General features: G+C 38.2%; 1 protein-coding gene across 3 annotated transcripts in view; it reads right to left on the minus strand.

Annotated features, from left to right (window-relative positions):
• The window catches only part of Atp7a (ATPase copper transporting alpha), a 140,420-nt gene extending 129,732 nt beyond the window's left edge, over positions 1 to 10,688 (minus strand). For all 3 annotated transcript variants that reach the window (XM_077107695.1, XM_077107696.1, XM_077107694.1), the window contains exon 1: positions 10,505 to 10,688. The gene's annotated coding sequence lies outside the window, so the exon portion shown is untranslated. The remainder of the gene's footprint in view (positions 1 to 10,504) is intronic.
• Between the last annotated feature and the right edge of the window lie 4,563 nt (positions 10,689 to 15,251).

Genomic DNA, 15,251 nt, shown 5'->3' on the forward strand with positions numbered 1-15,251 from the left:
TGGGCTCCATCTCCAGCACCACAAAACAATAAAAAACAACTACTAGAAGTTCTAAGGCCCTAAGCAACTTAGTGAGACACTATCTCTAAATAAAATACAAAATAGGGCTGGGGATGTATCTCTGTGTGCCCCTGAATTCAATCCCCAGAACTCCCCCCATCAAAAAAGATGAATGAATAAAGAAAATGTGGTATATATGCATAATAGGGTTATATTCAGCCATAAAGAAGAATGACATTATGTCATTTGCATGTAAATGGATGGAACTAGTATTAAGCCAAATAAGTCAAACTCAGAAGGTCAAGGGACACAAGTTTTCTCTATATGACAAAGCTAGAGAGGAAAAAGGAAAAGAAAGATGGAGGTGGATCACATGAAAATCAAAGGAAAATCACTAGAGGAAAGGTACCAAAGAGTGAGAGGTGGGGAGAGAAGGGGGAAGTACTGGAGAGTGATACTGGCCAAATTATATTATTATATTTTGTACAAATGTGTAACAACAAATCCCAACAATGTGTGCAACTAAAATGCACCAATAAAAAGGCAGTAAAAAGAAAGAAAGAAGGAAAGGCTAGACAAATGTACACTGTTTTGCCTGAAGATATTTCTGATGACACCATACCAAGCATCACAGAAAGTGTTTCTTTCTTATCCTGCCTAATCTCTGTCTGCTTTTCCTGACCTCTTCTTATACTGTTCACTGGCATTGCTTAACCTCTGTAATGTCACTTGGTGATCTGAGGCTTACTGACCACAGCCACTTGGCATAAATATCATTTTACTGCCTATAGAGCTATTCACTGAGGAAACTTACTATGAAATTGTAAAAACAGGAAACAAATTAAAATGGAGACGATATGGAAACCAAACCTGTCACTCCAAAGCCCATGCTCCTAACCCTCTCCAAAACAGTATAGCCAAAGGACTTCACCACAGACAGTTCTTCAAAGCATTCAAAAGATGATCCACATCTATCATCTTCAATACCCTTCCCCAACATAAAATTTGTACTACAATCAGGCAACCAGGCAAGCCCCTTCACTGATTGCCATACAGTATATGCTCTTACACTTTCTTTCCTTTATTTTTTTTTTGGGGGGGGGGTGGGTACCAGGAATTGAACCTTAACCACTGAGCCACATCCTCAGTCCTTTATTTATTATTATTATTTTTTTTAATTTTGTGACGGGGTCTCACTAAGCTGCTTAGAGCCTTGCCAAATTGCTGAGGCTGGCCTCAAACTTGCAATCCTGCCTCAGCCCCGCCAAGCCACTGGGATTACAGGCATGCATAATCACCTCCAGCTTTACCCTTTCTTTCCAAGACTTTGTTTAGACTGGTCCCCTCATCTAGAATTCTCTCTTATACATAATTAAATCCTAAAACCTAACTAGTCTATAATATCCACAAAAGCAGGAAAGCATTCACTGTGTTTACCATCATATCCCTGGTGAACATGGTAACTACTTAATGAATCATTATTGAGTAAGTAAATGAACCAAAGTCACACCTCCCCACTGACAGAACATGTTAAATCTGTGAATTCCAAATACCCTAGAATCAGCATCATAGTTTAAGTAGCTAATTTCTCTCTAATTGTTTGATATTAGATTTCTTTCCCTGGCTACATATTGGAGAATATGCCTTATGTTTCTCTGCATATCTGACAGGGTCTAAGTAAACACTGGATACATAAGCATACAGCAAACAATAATTAGAGTGCTGATGTGCTTCACAAAAATTCCATTTATAGCAAGGTGCAATGCTGCACACCTGTAATCCCAGTGATTTAGGAGGCTGAGGCAGGAGGATCCCAACTTCAAATCCAGCCTCAGCAACTTAGCAAGGTCCTTAGGCAACTTAGCAAGACCCTGTCTCAAAAAACATATATGTGTGTGTGTGTGTGTGTGTGTGTGTGTGTATATATATATATGTGTGTGTGTGTGTGTGTGTGTGTATGTATGTGTGTATGTATATGTATATGATTGTGTGTGTATATATGTGTGTGTGTGTCTGTGTGTATACACACAGACACACACAGACACACACACACACACACACCAGGAATTGGGAATGTGCCTCTGTGGTTAAATACCTCTAGGTTCAATCCCTGGTACCAAAAAAAAAAAAAAAAAATCCATGTGAGAAAGTAGACATTTGGGTAGAGTAAGATAGACATGTATAAAGCCTTTTCCTTTGCTGACATTTTGGGAAATAATCTGAAAAATCTCAATGGCTCAGAGTCTATGGCTTGCTAATAATTACACAAGTAGATTGTTATGAGTTTTCTTGGTAGGGAAGTAGAATGACTACATCACAGTGACATGATATGCTAAATGTCATGAGTTTTGAGATGCCATGTTAACATTCTGTAAGTGAATTGTAGGATACTGAACCCTCCCAATATGAGTTTTCCACTTTCTGTGGTATAATTTGGAAATTAAATATTGCTTGTAGATATTGATTAGTATATTGCTCCAATAGTCTAGTAAATTTATAGTACAGCAGAACTATAATTTACAATTTTATTATATATGTTGTTAAAATTACTTTTATCATAAATATTTAAAAATCATATTACAAACTAACTTTATTATATTTTTACCACCTGCCAGGCACTCTTCTTATAGCTTGACATGTATCAACTCACTGAAAATCTCAGGAGGTAGGTATTGTTATTGCTTCCATTTTACAAAATTAAAGGAGGGTTTGGGATATAGCCAGTAAGAGAACCTGCCTTACCTTGAGAGGGAAGGAGGGGGACAGATAGGAAGGAAAGAAAAGGAAGGAAAGGAGGGGAAAAGTCTTCATAATGTCATACAAGTTGTAAGGAGAACAGCTAGGATTCCAAATCAGGCAGTTTGGTACCAGAGGCTCCAACACTTTTTTGGTAGAGGGATACTGGTGATTAAACCTAGGGGTTCTTTACCACTGAGCTACATCCCCAATAGTTTTTATTTTTTATTTTCAGAGAGGGTCTGGCTAAGTTGCTGAGCCTGCCCTGAACTTGCCATTCTCCTGAAGCCTCCTGAGTCACGAGGAATACAGGCACATGCCAGTGTACCCATCTTCAGCAAATCTTTAAATAATACACTTAAAAATAAAACTGGAGGGTGCATAGGGGCAGGAAATATGGTGGAATGAGATGGACATAATTACCCTAGGTACATGTATGACTGCACATATGGTGTGACGCTATATCGTGTACAACCAGAGAAATGTAAACTTGTACGGCAATTGTGTACAATGAAACAAATGTATTCTGCTATCATATATGCCTAATTAAAATGAATAAATTAAAAATAAATAAATAAAACTATGCCAAGTACAGTGCCTTACATCTACAATCCCAGCATCTCAGGAGGCTGAGACAGGAGGATCACAAATTCAAAGCCAGCCTCAGCAACTTAGCAAGGCCCAGAACTTAGTGAAGCCTTATCTCTAAATAAAATACAAAATAGGGCTGGAGATATGGCTCAGTGGCTGAGTGTCCCTGAGTTCAACCACTGGTACCAGGAAAAAAAAAGTTTAAAATAAAAAGGAATGGGAATATATTCAGTAGAGTGCTTGCCTGGATTTCACAAGCCTCTGGGTTCAATCTCCAATGCCACCAAAAAAAAAAAAAAGTATAAGAACGAAGATCCTATGACTTACCACTTGCCCTAAAATGTTAAGAAACAGAAATTTGTGGGTTATTTTTGAAATAAACACAATGGACAAACTATTTCATCACATACCTGGCACTCAAAGTTAAAAAACAAACTGTACTAAATAAATTTTTTACTCACCATCATTCAATGAATTTAAGTCTTTAAAAGTATCTAAACATTACAAAGGTTTTTTATGACCCAATTAATATTATCACACAGCTAGAAACAGGTGTGATTTAGATGGGTAATATTTGAAGATATGACACCAATTTGATGGCTAATATACAAAAATGCACTTATAACTGTAATTAGAAATTAGTATCAAGATAGTAGAGCTATAAATATGAACTAACAACTACTATTTGGAACTAACAGTAAAAGAGAAGAAGAAATTTATTGGTCAGTATGAAATTCACTATATGCAAATAATGGCAATATGATTTTTCCATAATACAATCAGTTGCACAAACCTGTAATCCCAGGAACTCAGGAAGCTATGACAGGAGGATTCCAAATTGGAGGCCAGCCTCAGCAATTTAGCAAGATCCTGTCTCTGTCTCTGTCTCTGTCTCTCTCTCTCTCATACACACACACACACACACACACACACACACACACACACACAAAAGGACCAGGGATGTAGTTCTGTAGTAAAATGCCCCCAGGTTCAATCCCCACTACTTTAAAAAAATTAGTGGTAAAAATACAATCAATATATTTATTAACAACTAATGTCATATTCTTGGTATTATTGGTTTAATATCACATTAACAATAATTAATGCAGTAATGAATTTATTATTTATTAAAAAAATAATTCTATTGGAGTTGTAGCTCCTCCATGGTAGAATGCTTGCCTAGTATGTGTGATGATGACCTGGCTTTGGTCAACAGCATAGTAAAAAGAATAATTCTTAACACAAATAATTTTATCATCATCAAAAAAGTTAGGATATCCCTCTTTTGGGACCCCTCCCTCTTTGGAAGTCCTGCTTCTTTCTATTACTCTAATAAATCTTGTTACTTTGCTCTCAAAAAAAAAAGATACCTTCCTTTATTCTTACCACAACAGATAAAATTACACGTGGAACTCTTTCTTTAGTTTGTTTTTTCTGGTACTGGAGATTGAACCCAGGACCTTGCATGCTGAGTTCCATCACCAGCCCTTAATTTTTAAATCTGAGAAAGAGTCTCACTAAGTTGCCCAGGCTGGCTTCAAATTTGCAATCCTCCTGCATCAGCCTACCAAGTAGCTGGGCTTACAAGCATATGCCACCATGCTCTACAAAAATACATTACTTTTTAATGAACAAATGAAACAATGTCAATGGCCAGGTTAAAACAACATAACTAGGTGCTGGGATTGTGGCTCAGTGGTAGAGCGCTTGCCTAGCATGGACGGGACCCAGGTTTGATCCTCAGCACCACATAAAAATAAAGTCATTGTGTTGTGTCCATCTATACCTAAAAAAATAAATATTAAAAAAACAATATAACTTACATGTGAAAAAAAAACATTTATTTCAATCAGCATAACATTAAAATGCACTCCTGATTATAGGTCTGAAAAAAGCAAAGTTCTAGAGACTTATGATAAAAATAAGCAAAAACAACTTTTTTTTCAAATCCTCAAGAGCAGCCAGCCACAGAGGTGGATGCCTGTAATCCCAGTGACTCAGGAGGCTGAGGAAGGAGGATTGCAAGTTTAAGGCAAGCCTCAGCAACTTAGTGAGGACCTCAGCAACACAGTGACACTCTGTCTCAAAATAAAAAATTAAAAAGGGGACTGGAGTTGTGGCTCAGTGGTAGAGTGCTCAGCTAGCATGTGTGAGGCCCTGGGTTCAATCCTCAGCACCACATAAAAATAAATAAATAAAATAAAAGTATTGTGTCCAACTACAACTAAAAAATATTTTAAAACATTAAAAAGGGCTGGAGATGTGACGCAGTGTTAAAGCACCCCTGGGTTCAATCCCTAATACCAATATAAAAATCCTCAACACATAGCTATACAATTCTAAATGTAGACAAAAAATATAGTACAAAATGCACATAACTCGCTCAAAATTAGGTTTTCCTCATTTCCATTAAAGAAAGAAGGGTTTGTGACTGCTGATGTTATATTTATATCCCATAAACCTGAGCACACAAAATTAGAAAAGAATTTTAATTTGCTAACTATGCTGGACAACCTAGGAACATATACTTTGAAACCAGGAATATCATGCCTTTCACTTTTTTTGTGTTCTGGGAATTGAACCCAGAGATGCTTTACCACTAAGCCACATCCCCAGTCCTTTCTATTTGTTTTATTTTGAGACAGAATCTCACTGAGTTGCTTAGAGCCTCACTAAACTGCTGAGGCTGCCCTTGAACTTGAAATCCTTCTGCCTCAGCCTCCCAAATTGCTGAGATTACAGGCAACACTAGCAGCACCCAGATGTCTTTTCACTTTAAAGAACCATGTTATAAAGAAATGTTGAATTCCCTAAAGACCTAAAAAGAGCACACTATAGGGACACTGCTACATCCATGTTCATAGCAGCACAATTCACAATAGCAAGACTGTGGAACCAGCCTAGATGCCCTTCAATACACGAATGGATAAAAAAAATGTGGCATTTATACACAATGGAGTATTACTCTGCATTAAGAAATGACAAAATCATAGAATTTGGAGGGAAATGGATGGCATTAGAGCAGATTATGCTAAGTGAAGCTAGCCAATCCCTTAAAAACAAATGCCAAATGTCTTCTTTGATATAAGGAGAGTAACTAAGAACAGAGTAGGGACGAAGAGCATGAGAAGAAGATTAACATTAAACAGGGATGAGAGGTGGGAGGGAAAGGGAGAGAGAAGGGAAATTGCATGTAAATGGAAGGAGACCCTCAGGGGTATACAAAATTACATACAAGAGGAAGTGAGGGGAAAGGAGGAAAAATATAAGGGGGAGAAATGAATTACAGTAGAGGGGGTAGAGAGAGAAGAGGGGAGGGGAGGGGGGAGGGGGGATAGTAGAGGATAGGAAAGGCAGCAGAATACAACAGACACCAGAATGGCAATATGTAAATCAATGGTTCTGCAACTGATGTGATTCTGCAATCTGTATATGGGGTAAAAATGGGAGCTCATATCCCACTTGAATCAAAGTGTGAAATATGATATATCAAGAACTATGTAATGTTTTGAACAAATAAAAATTAATTAAAAAAAAAAGAAATGTTGATAGTTTTCCTGCCATCCTATCTCATCAAGTTAAGTAAGCAAGTTATATAACATTCAATTAATCTGAACACTGAGACTTAGAAGTGAAAAATATAATTACAGGGATATTGGTTATATCTGGACTGACCACTGCTGATCAACTATCTACCCCCACCAATTCTGATGTATGTTCTACAAAATACTACTGTTTAAACATAGATGTTGTAAAATGTGGTCTGCCTTTTAATAAAAACAGGTAGTTAATCTCATATATGTTATTCTCATCTTTGCCAGTGACTATAAACTCAAATGTTTCCTCACAAGTTTCTTTCCAAACTAGCAAATGAAGATTATTTTCACTCATTGGAATGACAAGTCTCAATTAATAAAGTTTGACAAGCACTTTTAAATACAGTGTATAAAGCTGAGGTAGGGGCACACATCTCTAATCCCAACAACTTGGGAAGCTGAGGCGGAAGGATTACAAGTTCAAGACCAGCCTCAGCAATTTAGTGAGGCCCTAAGCAACTCAGTGAGACCTTGTCTCAAAATGCAATATAAAAACCGGCTGGAGATATGGCTCAGTGGCTAAGCACCCTTCAGTTCAATCTCTGATACCTCAATAAATGAATAAATAAATACAGTGTATAGATTAAGGCAGTTTTAACAGGGAAAAAAAATGTATTGAGCCAGGTGTAGTGGTACACGTTTGTAATCCCAGCAACTCAGGATGCTAAGGCAGGAGGATTGCAAGTTGGAGGCCATCCTGGGCAACTTAGTGAGACCCTGATTCAAAATAAAAATAAATAAATAAAAAGGGCTAGGGATATAGCTCAGTGGTAATGTGACCCTGGGTTCAACCCCTGTACCAAAAAAAAAAAAAAAAAGAAGAAAGAAAGGTATTGCTTTTAGAGCTCTCACAGAAATAAAGGTTGCAGTATGTTAGCTGGGGAAACCCAGGATTCTTTACCACTTAGCTATATCCTCAGTTCTTTTTTTAAAAAAAAAAAAAAACTGCAGTTAGTGGGCTGGGGTTGTGGTTCAGCTGTAGAATCCTCACCTAGCACATGTGAGACCCTGGGTTCGATTGTCAGCACCACATAAAAATAAGTAAAATAAAGGCATTGTATCTACACCTAAAAAATAAATATTAAAAAAACTGCAGTTAGTTTTTTTTAAATCTTTTTTAGTTATACATGGACATGATAACTCTATATTATTTATTTATTTTTATATGGTGCTGAGGATTGAAACCAGTGCCTCACATGTGCTAGGCAAGTGCTCTATTGCTGAGCCACAACCCCAGACCCTCACCTATACTTTTTTTGAGATGGGGTCTCACTAAGTTGCTGAGGGCTGGTCTTGAACTTGCCACTCTCCTGCCTCAGAATATTGAGTATCCAGGATTACAGGTGTGTACCAGCACTCCCAGCAGCAAGGGTTATTTCTGCTGCCTCCTCTTTTTTTTTTCTCCTCCTCCTCCTCCTCCTCCTCCTCCTCCTCCTCTCTCTATTTCTCTCTCTCAATAAATTTTACTGTTTCTGCATGCTTGGTTTCAAGAAAAATAACCCTCTATATTAAAGAATAGAAATATTAACCTATCACTTGGAAGGATTAATATTTAACCCTACTTAGAGGCCACAAATCAAGATCTCAACGGTGATTGGAAAAGTATAGTTACTATCAGGTTAAGAAGACTAAGAGAGAAGTCACCTTGAAGGAGAAAAGGAAAAGCAAAGACTTCCTTAAGAAAAAAACAGAACATCTTTTGGTTTTAAAAATGGTATTCATTGTATTCATTGGTTGAGGATATAGCTCAGTGACAGAGCACTTGCCTGGCAAGTGTAAGGCCTTGGGTTTGATCACCAGCACCCCCATACACACACACACACACACACACACACACACACACATGCACACACTGGCCATGTGTGAGGTCCTGGGTTTGATCCCCAGAAAAACACACACACACACACACACACATACACATTATTCATTCCCAGCAATTTTTTAAAATGATATAAAGTTAAACTTAAGGCAAAAACTCAATCAGAATTTTAAAAAATTATGGATTGTGTGAGATTCAGCACATCCCAAGGAATAAAAGGATAGCAAGTCTCTTCCCTGAGACAGGGTATCTCTATGTTGTTCAGGTTTTCCTTGAACTGCTGGGCTCAAGTGATCCTCCCGCTTCAGCCTCCCCAGCAGCTGGGATTATAGGCTGACCCTGGAGATCAGTCCCCAGTACCATGATAAAAAAATAGAGACACTGACAGACAGTGAGTGATAAAATGTCCTTCATCTTTCCAGCCCCAGAAGCATTACTCACATAATTTCTTCTACCTGGACTGTCCTGCTCCCCTTCCATTCCTGCAAAGCTAAATCCTATCCAATATTCAATGCCAAGTCCAAATGTTCCATTCCCTGCTCTCTCATAAACACATCCTGTTTCAAATATGTAATGTTACTGTGCTTAGTGATCATGTACCTATCTTTCCTACTACATTGTGAGACTGTTTTTAAAAAACCTTCATATCATTACTATAAACAAAAAATTTTGAAATTTTAAAAAATACTAAAATCTTAGTTCAAAATAACCTTTAAAAAGGATGAGATTTGGGACTGGTGTCATAGCTCAGTAGTAGAGCTCTTGCCTAGCATGTGTGAAGCACAAGGTTTGATTCTCAGCACTGCATATAAATAAATAAATAAATATACACTGAAAAAAACAAGAACTGAAGGGAAAAAAAGGATGGAGATTTTTAAAACCTAGTAATTTAATTAGTGGAACTGCTAGAACCCAATGTCTTCATAGCTGAAGCCGACTGACTTGATTGCAGACTCTTTTGAAGGCAAGAACTCTTAGTCTTGTGCAACCCCCCACCTCCCACACCTCAATATCACTTAATTCAATGTTATGCACACATTGTCTCAAAACAAAGCAGTATTGCTAGGGATGAAAAGGCTATGATTAAAAGTTCAGATTATGGAAAAATATTGCCTTGTAAAACGTTAGGAGTGTTGTCAGTGCTTAAGATAACCTCAGCGTCTACAAACTAAAAGTGTTAAAAATAACACGCTGTGCACAGCCCTGGATTCGATATCTAACATTAGAGAGAGACAGAGATAGAGAGACAGAGATAGAGGTGCCACAGCAAGGATGCAGAGTAACTTTACTAGAAAAGGGGCACAATGAAGAAAATGTAGTGGAAACAAGAGGGCTCTCTTAATTCAGCTTATGCTCCCTTCCAGAGCAAGTCAGGCATCCAAATACTTATTTATTTTTAAATTACTTCATTAGTAATGGTGATCTTAATACCTTAGTTTCCAAAGTATAGAGAGATGTCATTTCCAACACCGGACACAGACCTTCTCCTACACTCAATTAATTAACATAGGCCATGGATGATCAAGAGACTCTTCCCCCGGACGGTATAAGAAAGTGACACGGGTTAGGATGTAATCCCTCCTCTATCCCGTTTGGGGAAGTAAAACGTAAATGTGATAAATATCTGAATTGTGAAGGTAAGAGAGTTTGGAGATTGCCCCAGATTAACATGACCTTCTCACCACGCTGGGTGGTACAGACTGACAGCACAGAACACCCTCTCCAGTAGAAGGGGATGACGGGAAGCCAATGTAGGACTTACCTGTTTTTTGGTGGTTTTTTTTTTTTTTTTTTTTTTTTTCCTGTCTTGTGGATAAACCTCCAGAGCTACTCGGACCGAGGCAGCGATAAATCCACGCAAGCAACCTCCACGCTCACACGCTCCGGGAAGGGAAGTCACAGTAGCCGCGGCGGCTGTGGCGGAGGCAGTGGTGGCGGCAGCAACTCCTCCCTCTACTTCTTCTTTTTCCACCCCAGCCGCCGCGGCCGGCAGTTCTTACCCCTCCCTCTCTCGATTACCCCCACTTCCGGGTGATGCCCCGGCCGGAAACAGGGCCCACACGGGAATGAAAGCGACGCGTCACGTGAAAGGGAGCGCGGGGCCTAGAGTCAAGCTTCTCCCGCCCCCTGCTGCCCCCAGGCTGACACGCAGCCCCAAGCCAGGCTTGGTTTCAGCGTTTGCAGAGTCCTCTTTCCCCCAGCGCCCGAGCCCCCAAATCAAACTAAGCCAAAAAAAAAAAAAAAAAAAGAAAGAAAGAAAAAGAAAACAGAGAGAGAGAGAAATGAAATCTACCATCTACCAAAACAATATCTTGGTCATTTGTTGTTTCCAAACCTCAGGCCAAGATATACCATAAGAAATGCTTGTAAATCATCTTTTACATAGTTCATGCCCAGCATGAAATTACCATTGATCTGTCAGTTTGTTAACTTACTTCTCTGTGTAACCTAACTGCAGACGTTAACACCAGAACCATAATCTTATCCTCAACCCATTTATACATTCATAATCTTTGTGTTAGGATGTCACAGTAACTTACATATGGCCATTCCAAGCTCTGAACCATTTCCTCATGTATTTGTTCATTGAACCAACATTTTAAACTCCTGGAGGATTCCAGGGATGCAAAAAATATTAGAGCATCTATCATTGTAAGTTTGTATGGAAATGAGCTATATAAAATCTAAAAACAAAATAAACGGTATAGAAAGTTTCTGAGAAAAATATATATTGTTCTTAGGTTCAATTTGACATTTTAAAAAGCACCAAAATTCTAAGATTTGTCTTAATATTATGGACAGTAAAAGAGGAAGAGTCTCCATTTCACTTATTTCCAAACAAGATGTAGCTTTTTCCTAATTCCTCTCATGAAATAGCTGTCATAAGATTAAGGGGAAACTAGGGGCTGGGGATGTGGCTCAAGTGGTAGCGTGCTCCTCTGGCATGCGTGCGGCCCAGGTTCAATCCTCAGCACCACATACAAAGATGATGTGTCTGCCGAACACTAAAAAATAAATATTAAAAAATTCTCTCTCTCTCAAAAAAAAAAAAAAAAAAAAAAAAAAGATTAAGGGGAAACTAATCACATGATTAGTTCCCACAGAAAATTTAAAAGTCTAATAATGCTGCAGAATTCAAAATAGTACACAAAGTGCAAATATTTGTAAAAATATTCAAGTAAATAATATTTGTAAATATGTGTAAAAAGAAAAGTGTATGGCACAAACTAAGCATATTAGTTAATATTATTTAAATGTTAAATAATTTCCATACTACCAGTTGTCAAATTCCTGTTAACCCTTGATAGGCACTATTTAAAGTTATCCACAGATCTAAATTTTTTGCCTACATTTAAGTATTTCAAAATTATTCTCTTCCCCCTACACCTATCCACATAAATAAAAACTTTACTTCAGGACTCCATATCTTCCCAGGTATTAAGTTATAGTTGTCAATAAATATGTCAATAAATGTGTGCAGATTTATTGATAAAAATTCAGCACATAATTTAAAATCTTAAAAATTACATCGTATGAGAAGGCTAGGAGTGTAGCTCAGTGGTTGTTTGCCTAGCACGTACAAGGCCCTGGGTTCCACTCCCAGCATCACATAAAAAAATCACAAAAATTAAGATACCTTTTAAGTGGGTTGCCAAATATTAACAACTTGATTTTTAGCTATGATATTAAATTCACTGAAATTCACTGAAAGGCAAAAGCCAGGAATATAGCTATATTAGAAGCAGAATATCAGATCCAATGTCTCTGTAATCTATATAAATATTGAAGTTTATCACTCTGTGCTGCATGATCCTAGATGAGGGCTGGGGGTGTGGCTCAGTGGTAGAGAACCTACTTAGCATGCTTGAGGCTGTGGGTTCAAGCCCCAGCACCATAAAAAAATCCTCTCTCAACCACACTTCACTCAGCCTTTCCCTCACTCTAAAATACCTTCTACCTTTAAATGTGTCATCCCTAATCCTTCTTATCAGTGCACAAACATACTAACATATTCATAATTACTATATTGAATGAGCTTTCAAATAGAGGAATATGCCTTTCAGTAAGTCTTCTGGTTTGCTGGGAATTGAATACATAGCAAGTGCCCCAAAATGCTTACAAGGTAGTATTAATATCTCCAATAAAGTGAATAATCACCAAGGTAAAAACATCTGGGCCTCTACAACTACCACAGTATCTCTCATTCTAGATAAATTGAACAAAATTAAAAGTACTAGAGTATACATGCAAAATAATTGTATTGGAGTAAAAATTAAGAATGAGATTTGGCTGGGGATGTGGCTCAAGCGGTAGCATGCTCGCCTGGCATGTGTGAGGCCCAGGTTCGATCCTCAGCACCACATACAAACAAAAATGTTGTGTCCACCAAAAACTAATAAATAAATATTAAAAAAAAAAAAAGGAATGAGATTTACGCTGGGTGCAGTGGCACAAACATATAATCCCAGGATGGGGAGGCAGGATGATTACAAGTTCCAGGCCAGGCTCAGCAATATAGCAAGATCCTGTCTCAAAAAGGGCTGGGGATGTTACTCAGTGATAAAGCAGCCCTGAATGCAACCCCCAATAACACAAACAAAACAAATCCAAGAAATTGGATTGACAACATTCACCTCAATTTTATTTATTTATTTTTTTTTAGAGAGAGAGAGAGAGAGAGAGAGAGAGAATTTTTTAATATTTATTTTTTTTTAGTTTCCGGCGGACACAACATCTTTGTTTGTATGTGGTGCTGAGGATCGAACCCGGGCCGCACGCATGCCAGGCGAGCACGCTACCGCTTGAGCCACATCCCCAGCCCCACCTCAATTTTAAAATGCTTGTCTTTCCAATAAAATGTTTAATGAATTGGCAATGCTTTTAATGTGAGTCCTTTATCCAAATTTCTAGACATATTAAATAATTGAAGATAGGAAGACTAATTTGACAACCCTTCAACTCTAGGCATTAAAATGTTATGGGATAAACAGTGCATTTGTATGAAAAGATAGAACTTTTTTTGGCTGAGTGCACTAAGAAAGCTGCGAGGTCAGACTATTATGATAGGACAAAAATTTATTTAATGTTTCCTTACTAGCAGTGGTCAAGTTAGTCTTAGAATTATCCATTAGAACAAGATTAACTACAAGTTTGCTTTGCAGTTCTAGGGATCAAACGCAGGGCCTCACACATGCTAGGCAAGTGCTCTACCACTGAGCTATATCCCCAGCCAAAAAATAGTTTTAGAATCCTGTTCAGGGCTAAGGGTGTAGAGTGCCTTTCTGGAATGTGAGGTCCCGAGTTTCAATGCCCAGCACAACACAACACACACACACACACACAGCTTGTTCATAGATGCTGACTACCACCACCAGGTCTCATCACACAAATAAACATACTTTTGCTAGCAAACAGAGACATTGACAACTACTTACCTTACAGAAGTGATACAAATCATACTGATCATTAATTACCTCCAGTCATTAGAAATGAGTGATAATTCTTAAATGAGAAGACATAGAAGTTAATAGAAGGTTTAGACTTCCACAAGACATTTTGTTTAATCATAACTCAGATTTGTACACATTTGAAAGTGTCAGTCGTATTATGGTACATTTCTACAGAGATTTCATAACATGTTCAAATTTTATCAATAAAGATGGGCACAGTACGCAGGGGGGGGGGCAGTGACGTGCATGTCTGTGATCTTAGTGACTTCAGGCAGGATTGCAAGTTTGAGGCCACCCTTAGCAACTTAGCAAGACCCTGTCTCAAAATAAAAGCTGGGTATGTAGCACAGCCCTAAATTCAATCCCTGTTACCTGCCTTCCCCTAAAATGGGATGGTTTTAGGGCAAACAGACCCCTTCTTCTGTGTACAGTGGTGCACATCTGTAATCCCAGTTACCAGGAAGACTGAGGCAGGAGGATCACAAGCTCAAGGCCAGCCTCAGCAATTTAGCAAAAACATTTCAAAAATAAAATTAAAAATGGCTGGGAATGTAGCTCAGTGGTATACCACTGGGTTCAATCTCCACTAACACAAAAAGTATATACACACACACACACACAGAGTAATGCCTGCTAATGCCTGCTACTCAGGAAGCTGAGGCAAGAGGATCTCAAGTTTGAAGCCATCCTCAAGAACTTAGCAAGACCTAGTCTCAAAATAAAAATATAAAAAGGGCTGGGGATTGGGCTGGGGTTGTGGTTCAGTGGTAGAGCAGTGGCCTGGCATGTGTGAGGCCCTGGGTTCCATCCTCAGAACTGCATATAAATAAATAAATAAATATCCATTGACGAATAAAAAATATTTTAAAAGGTTGGGGGAGGCCTGGGGATGTAGCTCAGTTGTACAGTATCCTTAAATTCAATCCCCAGTTCTGCAAAATAGTAATATAAAAGCATGTAATCACTGACTTTGGCATTTGTTGAGATGCTAGGACATACTGCCATGAAAGCATACTTCTTGTGTTCCACATAAGTAAAATATTTTCAAATGTTTGATTA

Source organism: Callospermophilus lateralis, chromosome X (genome assembly GCF_048772815.1).
Source record: "Callospermophilus lateralis isolate mCalLat2 chromosome X, mCalLat2.hap1, whole genome shotgun sequence".
In the NCBI taxonomy this organism is placed as follows: domain Eukaryota; kingdom Metazoa; phylum Chordata; class Mammalia; order Rodentia; family Sciuridae; genus Callospermophilus; species Callospermophilus lateralis.